General features: G+C 42.9%; 1 protein-coding gene across 1 annotated transcript in view; it reads left to right on the top strand.

Annotated features, from left to right (window-relative positions):
- Nucleotides 1–17727, top strand: part of LOC122807148 (transmembrane reductase CYB561D2) — a 902611-nt gene that overhangs the window by 881848 nt on the left and 3036 nt on the right. The window lies entirely within an intron of this gene.

Genomic DNA, 17727 nt, shown 5'->3' with positions numbered 1-17727 from the left:
TTTTGAAGTGAGGAACTTTGATAACTCTTTTTTGGAAGACAAACTTCCTACTTTTTCTCTCAGTGCAGAGTTGGCAGTGCAGGATGACTCCTGACAATGAGATGAAGTGGATTAGTGGGAGTAGCCATGGAAGTCAGTGCTGGTCAAGAAGGGAGACATAACCTCGGCACTTTTGCTAGTGACAACTTCTCCAAAACTAAAACATCAGGTTCCTCAGGCTTACACTTCTCTTTCCTCTTTAGAGGTCTAGGAGCTTTGGAATAATGCTTGTCAGAGTTCTCCCGAGCTTTGTTTTTCTTCTTTGGGAGTAAAAACCCCTTCAGTACAAGTTTGTTTCTTCTGTCTAAAAGTGTGAAAGAACTTTTAAGCAGTCACTTTCTAAGTGTTCCACACCCAAACACACAACAATATTGTGACCACATTTTTTTTTTAAATAACTTTTGAAACCTTGCTTGAATTCCCTGTCCGTGACTAGGGCTTACAAGACAAGTGTACCAAATAACTACAGCAAACAAAAAAAGGCAGTTATAATCCAGATGACTAAAGAAATCTCTTGTTTAAGGAGAAGGTCACAGGCAAGGGACAAGGAGGGGAAAAGAGGAGAAAAGCTAGGATAGTAGAAAGAAACAAAATGTAGCAACAGGTTTAAAGAAGCATACATTTTTTTTAAAGAAAAAAATTAAGATTTGTGTAGTTTAAGGCAAGAAAAAGTGACGTATATGACAGAAACACAACTAAATTCCACCCTTAATTGCTCAAACTCACTAAGGTGATACCAAATCTGCAATGGGACAATGAGATTTGCAGCACCTCTTCAGACCATGGGCTCATGGGAGAGGCAAAAAGAAAGTGACAAGGTAGCAAATACATCTGTTGCAGCGAACGGACCATACAAGAGTAAATCCATATTTATTCAGGGATACTACATCTACTTAGTTTCCAGTACACTTGCACCTCACCCCCACCATGGCAGATTAATCATTTCAGTCGAGGGCTTTAGTCTCAACAACCTCCTTCAAGATCTTAATCTGCTACTACTTGTATTTTATTTATATTTAGATATTTCAATTTGTAGCTGATAACATTCAGTCCCCACATCTGTGACCCACTTACTTGCACTATCCTATTTTGTTTAAACCTGACATCTTTGGATGTGTTTTATATCCATGACACAAGCTTACAAACACAGTTGACTGCTGAAAAAAAATCAACTGTCAACTGTAGAAAAAAATGGTTTCAACAAAATGCAGTTACCATAATGACTCATATGACATGAAAACAGCACTGGGTATTTTGAGGCTTACCACCTGCAAAGTAAAGTGTGGAAGTCAACTGCAATTCCAGCCAAGCATAGCCGGCCTTAGGCACAGGCCAACTAGGCAGCCACCTAGGGCGCCGCTCCAGCAGGGGTGATTTTTCCAGTATTTATTTGGTGTAGGTAGACCAGGATGGGGGCACCAGGTAGTGGGGGGGGGGTGCCATGGTGCCCTTTTGCCTAGGACACCAGTTGATCTAAGGCCGCTCCTGCTGCCAAGTGGCATGCCACGGCAGTATGGATTCAGACAATGCAGACATTTGCAATGGAGACTGGTTTTAGGGACAAGGGATGCAACTTTGACTGTGGTGAATGTATCCGAGCTAGTATAAGACACTGAAATTTAGAAATAAAATATACGTTGACACCTATCTTTACAAAGCGTGGGCTCTGGAAAATGCAGTTTTTCAAGAACTCACCACAACATTAGATGTTCATGTAGGATCACTGTTGCAGAACATTGCAGGCATCTAATAGTGCCTAGTCATATTTACAATAACAATTCCAAAACCATAATGCATACAAGCATTTAAAGATTTATCTTAAAGGTTACATGATGAACAATACAACTTCACTAATACTTGGCCTTTCCTTTGCCTAGTTCAGATATAGAGAGATTAATTGTCGCTTATATAATATTTAATTATATTGTCACAAATTTCACATCTTTCCAAGTATCTCGCTAACAAAGTGCTTAGCCTCATATGAAAGCTCTCAGCTAAAGGAGCAAAATGCTGCTGACAGCATATGTGTAAACTTGAGTGGCTGTCAAGATATTGTAAGTTGTTCACAAAATATTACAACCTTAAGAGTTACTATGTTTATGGTGATGTAAAAATCCACTTTAAGAGCTAGAACTGAAACAATACTAGCACTACAACAAAATGGTCTGTGTCGAAGAGTTTCCCATTTACACTTCTTTAGTAAATCTTATGGTTCCAGACAAAGTATTTCTTTGGGATGTGAGGACAATTTGATTTTATTAAAAAGCTTAGGCTCTGCCCATTGGAAGTTACAGTACAAACTTCCACAGCTCCACTGGAGGGAAAGAGTTAATGGGCGCATATGATCAGCCATCCTAAATTAGCTCACACAAACATTTCAAGACCAGAAGGATGTTAATCTCAAGGGACCCTTTGTTACCATTTAGGCACAGCAAAGAAAATATCATCTATTTGTAAACATGAGATTTTCTAGAAACAGGTTTTTCTGGCTTCTTTTAACACATATTGGACATCCTCATGAAACAAGCACCTACTCTGAGTCAAGAATGAAGCATTCAGGCTGTCAGTTGTAGTTACTCCAAAATGGGGTGCACAAGTAGACTCGCCCCTAAGACTGTGTGAGCAAATACAGATTGACAGGAAGTCTGTGGTAATTGCCCTAGGCTAATACAATTAGAATGGAGAATCAAGATTGCCTAGGCCAATAGGGGGTCAACTACAATGACCTTTTACATTTCTTTCTGAAACTCCTGAAGTACTTTGTGAATCAGCAGAAAGACTGGAAATCTATAAAAGGGCGTTCCAGTCCAAGAGAATGATGATGTGTCTGTCCTCCAAGCATGGCTGCAAGGCTGAATGGGACAGAAATTTTCCAGCTGTTTGTTTTGAAAGGAGGCAAACAGATCTGTTACAGGCATTCCCCACAGATGGACTAGATCCTGGAACACCACTGCCTTGAGCTGCCACTCATGCTGGTCACCCCAGGATCTGCTTAGTTTATCACAATGTTTTGCTCTGACAGGATGTTTGATAGCATGGCAGAAGAGTCACAGAATGCTGTAAAGCCAGCTCTCAAGCCATCACTGCCAACCGGCACAGAGGGTATGACCTTGTAACACCTTTGTTGAGAAACTACAACACTGTGGTGTTGTCCTTAACCAGAAGAGAAGGACCTGGAGTCCACAGGTGATGAAGGACTTTCAAGGTGTGAATCGCCACCACCATTTCCTTGACAATGATGTGCTTCCATGCATCCCCGGGGCCCCCAAGTGTTCTGCACTTGCATTCCCACTGACACCAGTCCCCAAGAGAAGTTGGACAAATCTGTCTGGATAGATTTTGCCAGCAGAGGTGGGAAGAAGGAAAGTCATGGATTCATACTCAGCTGCGCTCTACACCACTGTAACTCTTGTCTAATAAGGGCATCACCAGCAACTGGGATTCCAGGGAATGTAGATGCTGGGTCCAACAATTTTGGACATACCACTGAACTTTCCTCATGGGGACATGGGCCAGTGGTATCATGAGAATCATGGACACCATCAGTCTTAGAATTTTTAGGAGTTTTCTTACTGAGGCGACATTTCTCCTGGAGAATTTTCAAAAGACCATCTGGTAAGACAGGATCTTGTACTTGGAAAGAAATTCATTCTTTTGTTGGGGTTGATTAAGCACCCCAGGAAGACAAGTCCTGGTGACAGTGTCAGGCATGACTTCCAAAGGTTCAACTTGAACCCTAGCTGGGACAGTAAGGTCAAGATCTTCTCTAGCGATTCCAACCACCTGGAAGCAGACTCTGCTCAGATCAGCAAGTCGTCCAAGTAAGGAAAAATGTGAATGCCACGAGTCTGACTCGAGGTGCAGTGGATAGCCTAAAGGGTAACACAGGAAACTGGCAGTACGAACCAGGCACAACAAATCTCAGAAATTTCCTTAAGTGTTGAGCATTGGGGATACGATAAGTATCCTTTAGAGTCATCACGAAGCATTGGTCCAGCAAAATAGGAAACACTGTCAAGCAGGGTGAGCATCTTGAACTTGGGGACACTGACAAAAGTATTCAGAAAGGATAGGTCCAACACTGCTCTCCACAACAGCTCTGTTTGGGAACTAGGAAAATTCTGGAATAGAAACCTCTCATCCTTTCTGAAGGAAGGACTTGTTTTATGACCCCCTGAGTCCAGCATTTGTTATTCCTCCTAAACTCTGGCAAAGCCCGGTCTGGTGGATAAGGGGAAACCCCCTTGGACAGAGGTGGGTGTTCTTTCCACTGTCACATGCAACCTCCGACAATAATGTCATGCTCCCATTTGTTGGAAACCACTGATGGCTAGGCCTCCTTGTTGAGAGCTAACTTTCAAGATGGGGCACCCAGAGGTGGACTTGAGAAAGATGGATGCCATGCTTCAGCATAGTCATAGGATGGAAGAGTATCATCATTTTTAGGAAAACAACAATCTTGTTAGGTTTGGCAGAATTCTCATCCTGCAATTTCCTCTTAGTGCCTTAAGTTTTTGTTCAGCCAGTACTTCTGTTTGTTGGGTTGCTGAAAATTATTCTGCTTACTGGAGGAAAACGTGGAAATATGGAACATTTTCGACACTCTTGCATCATTTTACATCTGTCATCCCAGTGTTAAGTGGATCTGATCAGCTGCTATACCAAACACAAAATCAGAATCAAGTTGAGCATTCATAATCACATTTTTTAACTCGTCAGAAAAGTTTTGGCTGTGCAATCAAGTGTACCTCCTTATCACTACCTCCATCTCTGCATTTCTACAAATAGTATTGTCCCCCTCCAAGTGGCTCTTACAGCTGTTTTGACACTACAGAAACATCATCTTTGATGCACGCTTTTTGTTTAGCAGGTAACAATGTAGCAAACTTATCTAAACTATACATGCTTCTCAACACAAACTTCCACATAACACACTGGTGGTTAAACACTTTAAAAGCTACTGTGCTGGACGGCACCAGCTTCTTTCTCTGCATTTCTAGCCACATGCCTAGTTTATCTGAAGTGAATGGAATTGATGAAGACAAAGTAGTTTTATTGAAAGAGGTTGCTGGACACAGAAGCAGGATCTGCAGACAAGGGGGCTTGGAGGCCAGGCATGGCTGAGCACACCCTTAATTTCTTAAACAGTGTTTTAGCACTTAGTGGAGAATTGCAAGCTTTCTTAAAAACACCCTACAACATTAGGATCAATGGAGGAAATGTCTCCACATCCGGGGCCTCATCCTCCAAAAGATCATAAACCCTGCTGATCTCTAGAGCAGCCAATGACTGCTCCCAGTCAAATAAATCAATGAACCTAGCCAGCATTTGGGAAAAGGAAAACATAATTTTGGGTTTCTGAACCTGTTCATACTCAGAGGAAACTGACTGAAAACACAGTTAGAAACTGCTGCCCTGCAATGTGGTGTGTCTTCGGTCTCTTTTTTTTGCATGCACTACACTAATGGGAGAATTGTTGGGGGTAGACGTATCAACACTGGCAACAGATTTTGCATCCCTGAATTCCACCGCACCTAAATAATTTGGTTCTTCCATACCTTAACCAGGCAATAGTATACCCCCAAAGGACATGTATGACCCTCGTGTCACACAGTTGTATTAACACTAAACCAGGGGACCTGGGGTAAAAGAATGCAAGTGGTCCGACAGCTTGTCCAAGGCTACTGCGGCTTCACAAGCCACAGTCTTATGCAATTTTCCGGTTTATTTATATGGGGGGCACCATATCAGAGTCCATCAAGTCAGACGACAAAAAACAGCCACATCAAAACCAAATACTGGCTCTAAATAGCAATCTGAGGTTCTGAATACTGCACTGAAAATTTGAGTAGTTTCAATAACACAGCTCTAAGCACAAAATACACATTTCAAAAGACCCCAATTTTAATAAACATGACTAATGTTAGCACCAAATGAATAGAAACAGCATAAAAATGCTTTAGACAAGGAATCAAGTATACACATATGAAAAATTCCTGTCAGAAATGTTTATATACGGAATGGTGCCAAAATCTCGATTTGAATGAAAAACATTATTTAAAATGCTGTAAATGTACCCAATGACCTCAAATGATCATAACCCCAAAGAAAAAAATGCAAATACAGCAAGTTTTCCTGTCAAAATTTTCAAATGAAGCTTAAAGTAAACAGCATAAGTCATATACAGCAGGTAAAGTAAAACTTCCCATACATACAATTTTCTAATCAGAAAAAAGCAAGCCAATCAACAGAATGCTCTATTTAAGCAGTGATAGAAAAAGGCACAAGAAGAAATAAAACCCCAAAGTGTTTCTTACCTGAGTTCAGTAGCTGAGGAGATCCTAAGTAAGAAGCAGTCTTCCAAGAGATCCTTCTCTTACTATGGGGCATGAAAACTGAAAGGGTCCTGTCTGTGGTACTGAAAGTGAGCCCATGTACTACCAAATGGTTGGCACATCACACCCACAAACAATCACTGGGAGGAGCTCTGAGCTTTGACAGACTGCCAGAGGAAGACTAGCAGGGCGCTACTGTCCACATGCCCGTAAGGCAATGTGTTAGTTAAACATCCATTGTTCAGTCTGTGTGAATCTCTATGTTCCCTCCACACAGTACCAGAGCTGCCTCATAATGTCCAGTAAATGGAGATTTTTCCCCCTGTATTATGTAGCTGCAGTAAAAATATAACTATTTGAGTTGTCTGACTGTGTGAAAATTGCAAAAGCGCCTTGGGCATGAATGTGTACTTTGAAGAATGACATAGCTCCTATAAATAACTGTGAATGATTTTTTACATATCATAGCCTAAAGCTCTGAAATTCTCCTAGCACACATGGTGATCACCAGAAAGAGACCATCGTCCATGGTAGTTATTTTAGCACAGCTGATACCATTAGTTTAAAGGAGTGCAAGGTTAGTCTCTCCAGCACAAAACTGTGATCTCAAGCAGGTGGGACTGCTCTTCTTGGTGGGAATAGGAGGGCAATCTCTGTGAGAAACTTGTTTACAAGCAAGTTGTTTGCCAGTGATGGCTGTCCTGAAAGGATCACAAAAAATGGCATCATGTACTTTAATGCATGAATAGGACAGGCATGCTGGAAAAAAAAAATGACAAATAGAGAAATGGATGCATTCCCCACATGAGAAGGGTCTTTGTTTCATTATTTGCATCATGTGGAGAAACTCCATTTAGCCAAATAAGAATTCTTCATGTTAGCCTTTACTGCCTGTTATTATACTAATCCTGGCTTCTTTCAACATGTACCCGGCGGGAAACAGAGTCAGATCGTGCAAGCATGCCAGTCTCTCAAGTCTGGGTAGACCAGGATCCCAAACTACTAAGTAACCAGGTCTAGTGGCGAGAGTAGATAGCATGGTGGCGCCTTCATCAACTGTAACAGTATGAAAACCAAAGTTGTTTGGAACAGTACACATGAATAGGAAGATCATTCTGGGTACTGCTTGCCTGACCTTCTGCAACATCCTTCATATCAGTAGTGCAGGGGGAATACATATACAGAAACAGGGATTACAAAGGGAATGAGAAAGCACCCACCCTCCATTTCTGGTTAACAGGCAGTCTTGTTCATTACCTGGGAAGCTGGTGGTTGACAGGGGAGGTGAATACGTAACATCCCATCAGTCCGTCAGGATCTAGAATATTCATTTTTTAGGAACTGCCACTAAGAGCTTTCACAGAGTCCTGCTCAAACTATATGTGTGCTTGAATACTAAGGGGATGTGCAGTACACCACCTTGACCATTATTATTTATCTATGCTTCCAAATCCCAAGCTTGCATCATACTTGCATGCCTTGTGCAAACTAGAGTGCCCCCTGTTTTAATCATGTACCAACATCAATGTGACTGTTTGTGGGAAGCAAGAGTGACTCTGATTTCCAAATAGTTTCAAAAATTCTGAGGCCAAAATGAATGCACATTTCTTTTATGCTGATGCAGTGTTTCACCTGAGACTGGTTTTACTTGTTTAGGATTCTTAGAGGTCCTGAGAGGTTCCCTCCTTTGATTATGTTTGAGGTGAAAGTTGTTAAGATTTAAGAGTGCTCCAGCAGTAAGAACATTAGCCCCCTGACTGTCAAGACCTCTGTGCAGACAAATCCCCTGGATAAAGGGCAGTAACTTTATGGTTCTGTTCAGGAGTTGCACATGCCGATTCCATCAGATTTCAGATACCACTGGATCTTTCTCATACAAAGTCTTTCCACAGGTACCACAACAAACACTGAGACTATGAAGCTTAAAGCCTAGAGGAATTCCCAGACTGTTATTGATGCCCTCTGGCCTGTAAGAGGAGGTTGTTCTCCAGGAAAGAAGATTTCAGAGAAGTAATTATATCTTGTATTCTATCATGATCAGAGACACTATTACTAAATATTTGTGTCCAGGGTAATGCTCGACTTTGGCAAATGAGGAGAATACCTTAGGTTTTGGACATTATCCTTGGTAATTCTTGGACACTCCTTGATGTTCTGTTCCCATTTGGGCCTGAAGGAAGTAATCATTCAAAGACAAAATGTGTACGCCCCGACCCAGTCATTAGAAAAGCTACTGCTGGTGCCAGGCATATGGTAAATGCTTTGTGTGCAACAGCAAAGCGCTCATACAGCAAGGAGGTAAACTGGAAATGTGCAGTTCCTCTACCTTGAATCTTAGAAGTATTTGGTGCTCCTTACAGCTAGAATATAACTATATACATCCTTCAGGACCAATATCGCCAGTAAAGCTCTAGAACAGAAAAGTGTGAAGTGAGGCCATAGTATAAGCACTGTACACTTAGGTACATTCAAAAAGTGAGCAAGCCTTGGGAGGTCTAAGAACAACCTTCTCGGTCCATGTTTTTTGGGATCAAGTAGCATTCTGGATTAAAAACCTCACTTCTTCTTGGGGAGGGGAGTCACTTGCATGGCCCCTTGTAGCAGCAGCTTCTCATAAATAAAAACAGCTCAACGGGTTCCTGTAATATTAGGGGGAAGCCCCAAAAAGGGGGATGCATTGAACTCCATCTTGTACTTGTGAGTGATTATGCTCATAATCCAGCTGTCCAAAGTTAGTCATGCTTGCTTAGTTGTCCCTAATTGTGCCTGTCTTCCAGGCAAGAGGGGGAAGAGGACTATGCAACAGGGAGGAGAATTTCTGTCTGAGTTATGATTGATACGTCAAACTAGTTGGGTAGTCTCCTGTAGTCCCTCCCTGACTTGCTTTTTTTCTCCTATTTCTGTTCCTCAAACTTTCAAGTTCTGGCCTGCCTCCCTCATCTGATATCAGTAGAAAGGCTCATGCTTTGAAATAAAGCTTTGAGACTCAAGGATGAAAGATACTTTACTATCTCCATAACCTTTCCTTTATCCTTCAATTTCTTGTAAATTCCTTGGGCTGTTTCTAAACAACATTTTTTTTTTTACTGACAGCAACATTCAACAATTCCTTTTTAACATTTTCTCATAATGGTTGGATTCTAAGCCTCACATGTTGACTAAGAACCAACCCAGTTGCTGCCAGTTTGGAAGCTGCATCACCCTGCTGTACCCCAGCTTAACTCAAAAGGTGGGGAAACATGCAATAATCTGGGGAAGTCTAGTGATCAGTAACTTTAAGGCTTCTCCTTTTGTCACATTTGCTTTGTTTTGAGGATTTTTCTAGGTATTTGTCTATGCACAATCTAGCAATTAATAGCTATGAAGGCCAATTTTAAAGGGCTCTCCACTGAAATATTGGCACTCCAAATGCAGTGTTGACACTGTGAAAAATAAAGATTAAAAATGCAGGAGACGAGCAAATCTCAATCATAAATTTCTTGGGCTGTGTTCCTAAAGATTTTTTTTTCTGAAAGCAGCATTCAACAATGCCTTTTTAACATTTTCTCACAAAAGGTTGAATTCAAAGCCACACATGCTGCCTAAGAGCCAACTCAGTTGCTAGCAGACACCAAAAAGGGATGGAGAAAGTACAGTTGTGTACTCTTACCATAAATGTAGATGTTCGAGTATGCTCACTGTTACAATCATTACTGTAGGGTTCTTCCTGCTGGCAGCAGCCCTCGATCGGCCAGGGTCCCAAAGTCAGGTCCGACGTTGGCTGAAGTCACTCCTGCCCTGATGTCAGTGCGCCAGGGGTATAAAGACCCCAGCCAACGCCATTTTCCCCAGTTTTTCTTGCCCCAGATGTCAAGTGCCCAAAAATAAAGGCCAAAAGCTTAATCAAAAGAATAAGCAAACATAAACCAGAACATTCCCAAATATCACCAGCAAAAATACCTCAGAGAAAAAAGAAGTGTCAAGGAGACACAGACAGCACTCAAAGAACAGCAAAAGAGGGGACAGGAGGGAGGGTAACCCAGACTGTAACAGTGAACATACTCGAACATCTACATTTATGGTAAGAGTACACAGCTGTACTATGTTCATCGTGGTTCACTGTTACAGTCATTACTGTGGGGTTGAATCCCAAAGCTAAGAAAGGGTGGATGGAGAAGGAACAGAAGGGGCGGCTACAAAACCCTGCAGGACTGCAGAGGCCCTAGATTTAGAATAGAGAGGGAGGTTGTAGTGCTTAGAAAAAGTATGCACAGAACTCCAAAACTCCACTGAGAAAAGCTGCCGAAGTGGCAGTAGCTCTGGTAGAATGTGTTCTAACATTAACAGGAAATGGTTTACCACGATGAGAGTAACAGAACTTGATGCAGTGGGCAATCCACTTAGAAATAGTTTGCTTAGTGATTGCTCTCCCCTGTGAAGTAGAAGCATAAGCCACAAACAATTGGTCAGATTTCCTGAAAATCTTGGCCCCGTCCAGGTAAAAACGAAGCTGCCTGTGTATATCTAAAGAATGCAAAATACTTTCCTCTTCACTTTGAGGATTAGGATAAAAGGTAGGTAAATGAATAGTCTGATTCAAGGCTACTTTCGAAACCACCTTAGGCATAAAGGTGATTAGTCCTCAGGGGCACCCTGTCCTGATGAAAGGGTTCCACAGCCATGAGAGCTTGTAATTCCGAAACTCTTCTGGCAGAGGTAATAGCTAAAAGAAAAGCAGTTTTCCATGATAAAAACTTTAAATCTGTGGAAGCTGCAGTTTCAAAAGGAGACAAAGTTAATTTTTCCAAAACAAAGTTGAGATCCCAAGTGGGAACTGGTGCTCTTACAGGGGGCCTTATATTCTTTGACCCTCTGAGATACTGCTTAAGTAACGGATGAGAAAAGATTGGGGTGTCCGTATTGTAATGTTCAGAAATAGCAGAAGCATGAATTTTGATAGATGAAAAAGATAGGCCCTTATGCAACATCTCTGTTAGGTATTGTAAAATCAGAGGAATGTTTGGAACTGCAGAATCAAAACCCTGGGCCTGAGTCCAGGAGCAAAATCTTTTCCATTTACCTGCATAAGATTTCCTGGTGCTGGGCCGTCTAGCTTCAAGGATTACATCCAGTACCTCTTTGGCAAGGGTAGAGCTGTTTAAAGACCCTGGATCTGCCAGGCTGCTAGATTCAGAGTTTTGACACGGCTGTGCAGGATCTGGCCATCTCGTTGAGACAGTAGATGTGGAATTTGTGGCAAAATCCAGGGTGGACCCTGAGCCAGGTTCATCAGGGTGGAATACCAGAATTGCCGAGGCCAGTTGGGAGCCAGTAAAATCATTTGCAGTCTGTCCTGTTTGATTTTCAGAAGTACCCGTGGTAGAAGAGGCAAAGGAGGAAAAGCATATACTGAGAGGCGTTTCCAACTGAATGAAAGGGCATCCACTTTCCATGCTAGCTTGTGGTAGGTCCTTGTGCAGAACGTTTGAAGTTGATGGTTTTGGGGAGATGCAAAAAGATCTCTGTCTGGGCACCCCCACACCTCTGTTATCATCCTGAATATCCAAACATCCATTTGTGTGGATCCGAAAGATTTCTGCTTCGACCGTCTGCCAGAGTGTTGTCCTTTCCTGGCAGGAATTGAGCTTGTAAGTCCACCTTGTTGGCTAGTGCTGTGTTCCACAGAGCCATGACCAATCTGCACAGGGGGTAAGAGTGAGAGCCTCCCTGCTTGTTTATGTACCACATCACTGTAGTGTTGTCCGTCTTTATCAGTAATTGCCCCGGTAGAATAAGATCTTTGAAGGCTGTCAGGGCATTCTGTACAGCTAGCATCTCCTTCAAATTTATGTGCAGATGCATTTGGTCCTCTGTCCAGGCACCCTGAAGACATTTTCCTTGCATGTGGGCTCCCCAGGCATAATCCGAAGCATCCGTCATTATGACTTGATTGGCTGGAATGGGACAGAAAGGCCTCCCCTTGTTCTGAAGACAGGCTTTGGCCCACCAAAGAAACTCCTGCCAGAGACAAGGCAAAATTGCGATCACTGTTTCCAAACTGTGGCAATGCTGAGACCATACACTCTTGAGGTACCACTGTATCTTCCTCATATGCAGCCTTGCAAATGGCATTAACAGAATGCAGGATGCCATGTAACCCAAAGCCTGCAGAATTTTTCTTGCAGACAGCTGTCTCATTAAAGCCACCAAAAATAAACAGGAGTCGGCCGACCGGCACTTGCGAACTGCTTTGCTAGGGGCACCGCACGGCAAGAAAGACTGGGGAAAATGGCGTCGGCTGGGGTCTTTATACCCCTGGCGCACTGACGTCAGGGCAGGAGTGACTTCAGCCGACGTCAGACCCGACTTTGGGACTCTGGCCGATCGAGGGCTGCTGCCAGCAGGAAGAACCCTACAGTAATGACTGTAACAGTGAACCACGAGGAACATCCACCTTACTTGCTGTTGCTCCCTCAGGTCTCTCAGCTGTAAAGTGAGCAGCCTTCCACTCTAACTTCCTTTCTGAGGGTCCTCTATCTCACTGCCATTGTAGCAGTGCTCCTCTTTTTTATGCACCCTCTAAAGGACCACAGATCCCCCCCCCCCGATGATGCCCTGAAGCCTGTACCATGGCCTGCAATTTCTTCTGTGTTAGCAAAACTTACAGCATGGTATCTCAGCTTCTTCAAGTTGTTTAGGTAAAACCCACTCACATCTGGCAATCAACTAAAAGTCAAAAGTCTTGTAAGCAAAATAAGCACTTAGAATATGAATCCTTGTATGGGATCCAAAGCTGTTGGTTATCAGGCATGCCCCAGGAAATAAACTCAAGTTTCCAAAGAAATTTCACCAGCAAAACAAAAGGCATTGAGTTAAAGAGGAGTATAGCAAAGAACCAAGCAACTTCAAAAGTTCTTGCCAAGATATGCATGTGCCTACTACAAAAAAGAACTGATGATGGCACAGGCTGACTGCCTTTATATACAGGATGTAAACATGTCTTCTCATGTTGGGGAGAAGTCCATCAGAGACCAAATATCTGCAGAGCTATGAGAATCGGGCAAGTAGGGAAAATGTCCAGCTGCAACTATTCACCTCATATCAGGAATTTCCTATAGCAATGACACAGGAGGGCTGAGCAAACTACTCAAAAAGGGTACCATCTAGTGCTATCTACCAACTCTGTAGTTTGACTGGCAGACTTCAGTGCTCCTAAGGGAAATAATGGGGATACTCTGAAGGGAATAAATGGAAGGCACAGCATTCAACGTCTGAACCAGAGCAGCCACTACAGTTTTTTTCCTGAAGTCATTCTTTGCCAAGAGGAAAAAAAAATTCACCAAAGAGGCTCATACACTTGCTTCTACAGCACCTTGGACAGAAGGTCCCTAAAGGACTTTGAGGTCATATCAGACTGGAGAACATACATTCTGGATATTTTTCTAAAGGCAGGGGAACAGTAGACAATTTGCTACTAAGTGGTGATGAGCTGGATGACAGACTCATGGGTTCATAGGTGTTTACTAGGCTAACAACAAGGGACTTTTTAAGCCTAGCCATGCATCCTAAATCTCTGACAACTTCGGATACCTTTGATAAGTGTAAGCATGGGCCTGGGAGATGAACCATTTACAGGTTACCTGTTTGCATTAGAGACAAAGGTGCCAAACCAGGGATGAATTTCTGTTTTCCCATCCAACTGTCCAAGTTGCACTTGAATTGGGTTAGGGAGGAACTCTGCTTCACATGGACGGAGAGCCTGTTAAATAGACGGGGTAGTCTCTGGGATACATACCCATCTCTCCAGCAGGTCCTATTTGCATCACAGGCAAGGTTTAAGTCTTTAGAATGGGTAATTCTGGCACTGTTTGTTTTGTGGATATGCAGGAGGTCCATCAGGAGGTCCATCAGAGTGGGGTCTGACAATGCCCTGTATACCATGCATAGATCTTCCCTCAAAAGCCTATAGGAGACAGAATACAGGGATAGGGCCCTGAGGCAGTCTGCATAGGACATATTACTTATGCCCTGTATACTTTTAGTGAGGAACCTCTGTGGACGTTCCACTTGTTGGATATGCCTGGTTAGGTACATACCAAAGGGGGCACTGTACTCGATAGGTATGATGTATGCCAAATACAGTGGAACAATGACTTCCTTGGACTTAGATGCCATACCTTTGTTTATAAATTGCACAACACAGAATGACTTCCTCACCGCTGTAGACACTTGATGATCAAAGGCTAGATTACTATCTGTGTGTGTCCCTAAGTCCCTGACTACTGGGTCAACTCTAAGGGGAGTGTTGTCAATATGACAGTTACCAGGGATGGATGACTTCCCAAAGGATACTATTATGCATTTCTGGCCATTTAGTTTTAGGCCATGGCTCTGATACCAGTTGTTTGTCTGTGTCAGCCCCTCCTGGAGAACATTTGTGTCAATGTGAGATTCAATGACAGGTCCTAATTTGCAATCATCTGCAAATTTAGTCAGAGGCCACTGACATTGGCCTTGACTTCTGAGAAGGAAATGCCAAAAAGGAGCAGTTCAAGGACTGATCTCTGAGGGACTCCACCTGTGACTGGCCTCTTTGTAGAGGTGGACTCCCCAATTCTGACTTCCTGGGCCCTGTCAGTAAGCCAGTTGGCTATCCACCAGGTGACATATGGGTTTGTACCTAACCTCTTGAGTTTGTCAACAATGCCAGAGTGGGATATTGTGTCAAATGCCTTGGCCAGGTCATGGTAGGCAGTGTGAACGATTTTGCCCTCATCCATTTCTTTGGTGACCTTCTCAAAGAAGTCCACCAGGTTGAGTAGGCATGATCTGCCTTTGACAAAACCAAACTGGGTTGGGGCCAGTATCAGGAGGTTTACTATATCTCTACTGATGATCTCCATGATAATTCTTTCCATGGTTTTACATATAAGACTAGTGAGACTTACAGGTCTGTAGATGGCCCATCTTTGTGCAGAGGGATGACTGTTGCATTTCTCCATTCATGAGGCATGAAGCCTGTTTGGAGGGTACAGTTAAATAGTAATTCCAGAGGCCCTGACAGGTCATGTTTCATACTATTTAGAAGGCATCCTGTGATATTGTCTGTGCCTACTGACGCAGTGTTCTTCGTCTTAGAGGGAATATTAAGGATTTGTTCCCTAGTGATAGTAGGGTGAGTGATACTTGACATTGCCTGAGGGAAGGTTGGGGGGTGTAAAGCTGGAGCTGAATTTTTCATCCAGGAGGTTTGCTATATCTTCTGGCTCAGTATAGGTGGCTCCATTTACAATGAGCTCTGCACACAACTGTGTATTGCCTTGAGGCTGCGGACATAGCTAAAGAATGCTTTGTGGTTATCCTTGGCATGGGAGGCCAAACGTACCTCAAATTTGGCTTTGGTAGACTTTATTTGTCCTCTGAGTTGTTTGTTTAATTTGACGAGAGTGCTTTTTATCCTGCTGGGTGCTGCACCTCCTAATTTTTGCCATGATTTTCTTTCTCCTGTTATATATCAGATTGGTTTTGTGATTCCACCACGGTAGCTTGTTTTTTGAGTTAGTTCTGCACTTCTTCCTGGTGGGTACAGCTGCCTCTATGCAGCTTATATTAACATGCTTGTACAGGGTTCCTGGGAACAGTTCTGCAGAGGCAGAAGTGTTCTCAGGGTTTATAGGGGCTTGAAATTTTGCCAGGTTCTCACTTAACAGGAGGTTAGCCTTAGAACAGTTCCTGAACATTCCCCATTGAGCTGGGGGGGTCCAGGTTTTATTTTTACTTCAAAGGAGACCATTTTGTGGTCTGACCTTACCAGGGAAGGCATTACAGTAAGGGGTGTGCCACACTCTCCCATATTAGCGAGGACCAGATCCAGTATGGTTGCACCACTAGTTGGTGTATTTACTATCTGGTACAGGGAGTTTGTGTTTACAAAATCTAGGAGTCTCTGTGCATGTACGTTTGATGTCATATAAGATTCCCAAGTCAATAATGGGGTAATTAAAGTCACCCATGAATATGGTATTGGGTTGGATGGTTAGTGTTTCTAATATGTTTCAATACATGGTATGGGTTTCCTGGGTCACAGAGGGGGAACTACAACTTGCAATGAAGGGGTATTGGATTTTACCTATAGTGATTTGAACATCGAGCAGCTCAAGTGCATTGTCCTGTTTGACCAGCCTTGAAGTATATTTATTTTTGATGTAAATAGAGACGCCTCCACCTTTAGTCCCTGCCTGTGAAGTAGTTGGTCTAAAATGTGTGGAAGGCATTACAACCTTCCTCTGTTGGTGTGCCCTCTGCGGCTTTAAACCAGGTCTCAGAGACCGCACAGACATCAGCATTCTCTAGGGTAAAGAGAGCTTCTAGGGAGTGGAGTTTTTTGTTTAGGCTTCTAGCACGGAGTAGTAATACAGTACAGTTTTGTACCTATCATAAATGTAGATGTTCGAGGATCTCCATTGCTGCAGTCCTTGCATATGGGTAGTCCGCTGTCCACCATCGGCCCAAATACCAAAGGGCTAGAACCGGCGTCGGTCATCGGCGCCCGAGACTGACGTCAGTACGTGCCAGTACAAATGCGCATGACCGACGCCATATCCTCAGTCTTTCTTGCCTCAGACGTCAGAATGCAAAAAACACCACCCAAAACCCAACCTAAAGAATAGGGGGAAGGAGGGAGGGAAAATTGGACTGCAGCAATGGAGATCCTCGAACATCTACATTTATGGTAGGTACAAAACTGTACTATGTTCTTCGTCCCATTGCTGCAGTCCTTACATATGGGTAGAATCCCAGAGCAATGGAAAAAGGGAGGCTGGCTAACTAAATAGCATTAGGAGCTGCTAACATGCCCTGTAAGATTGCAGTGGCAAACCCAGCCCTAGACTTAGAATAAAGAGGTAAATGATAATGCTTTGTAAAGGTATGTACAGAACTCCAAGTAGCTGCTTCTAGAATATCTTTAGTAGCTACCCCTCTCAGAAAAGCAGTAGAGGTGGCCGTAGCCCTAGTAGAATGAGGCCTGATCCCAACTGGAACATCCTTTCCATGATGAGAGTAACAAAATGTAATACAATGGCCAATCCACTTGGAAATAGTTTGTTTCGAGACAGCTTTCCCCTGTGAAGTCAAAGCAAAAGAAACAAATAATTGTTGAGACCTTCTGAACTCTTTGGTTCTGCTCAAATAATACCTTAACTGCCTATGTACATCCAAAGAATGCAAAACTTTTTCCCCTTTATTTTGGGGGTTAGCATAAAAGTAGGCAAATGTATAGATTGGTACAATGCCACATTATAAATCACTTTAGGCATAAAAGTAGGATTAGTACGTAAGGAAACTCTATCCTTGTGAAAAATCAGAAAAGGTT

This window comes from Protopterus annectens, chromosome 7.part0 (assembly GCF_019279795.1).
Source record: "Protopterus annectens isolate FY-2018-M chromosome 7.part0, PAN1.0, whole genome shotgun sequence".
Taxonomy (NCBI): domain Eukaryota; kingdom Metazoa; phylum Chordata; order Ceratodontiformes; family Protopteridae; genus Protopterus; species Protopterus annectens.
The sequence above is the reverse complement of the archived record's forward strand: the minus strand, read 5'-3'. Positions and strand labels throughout refer to the sequence as shown.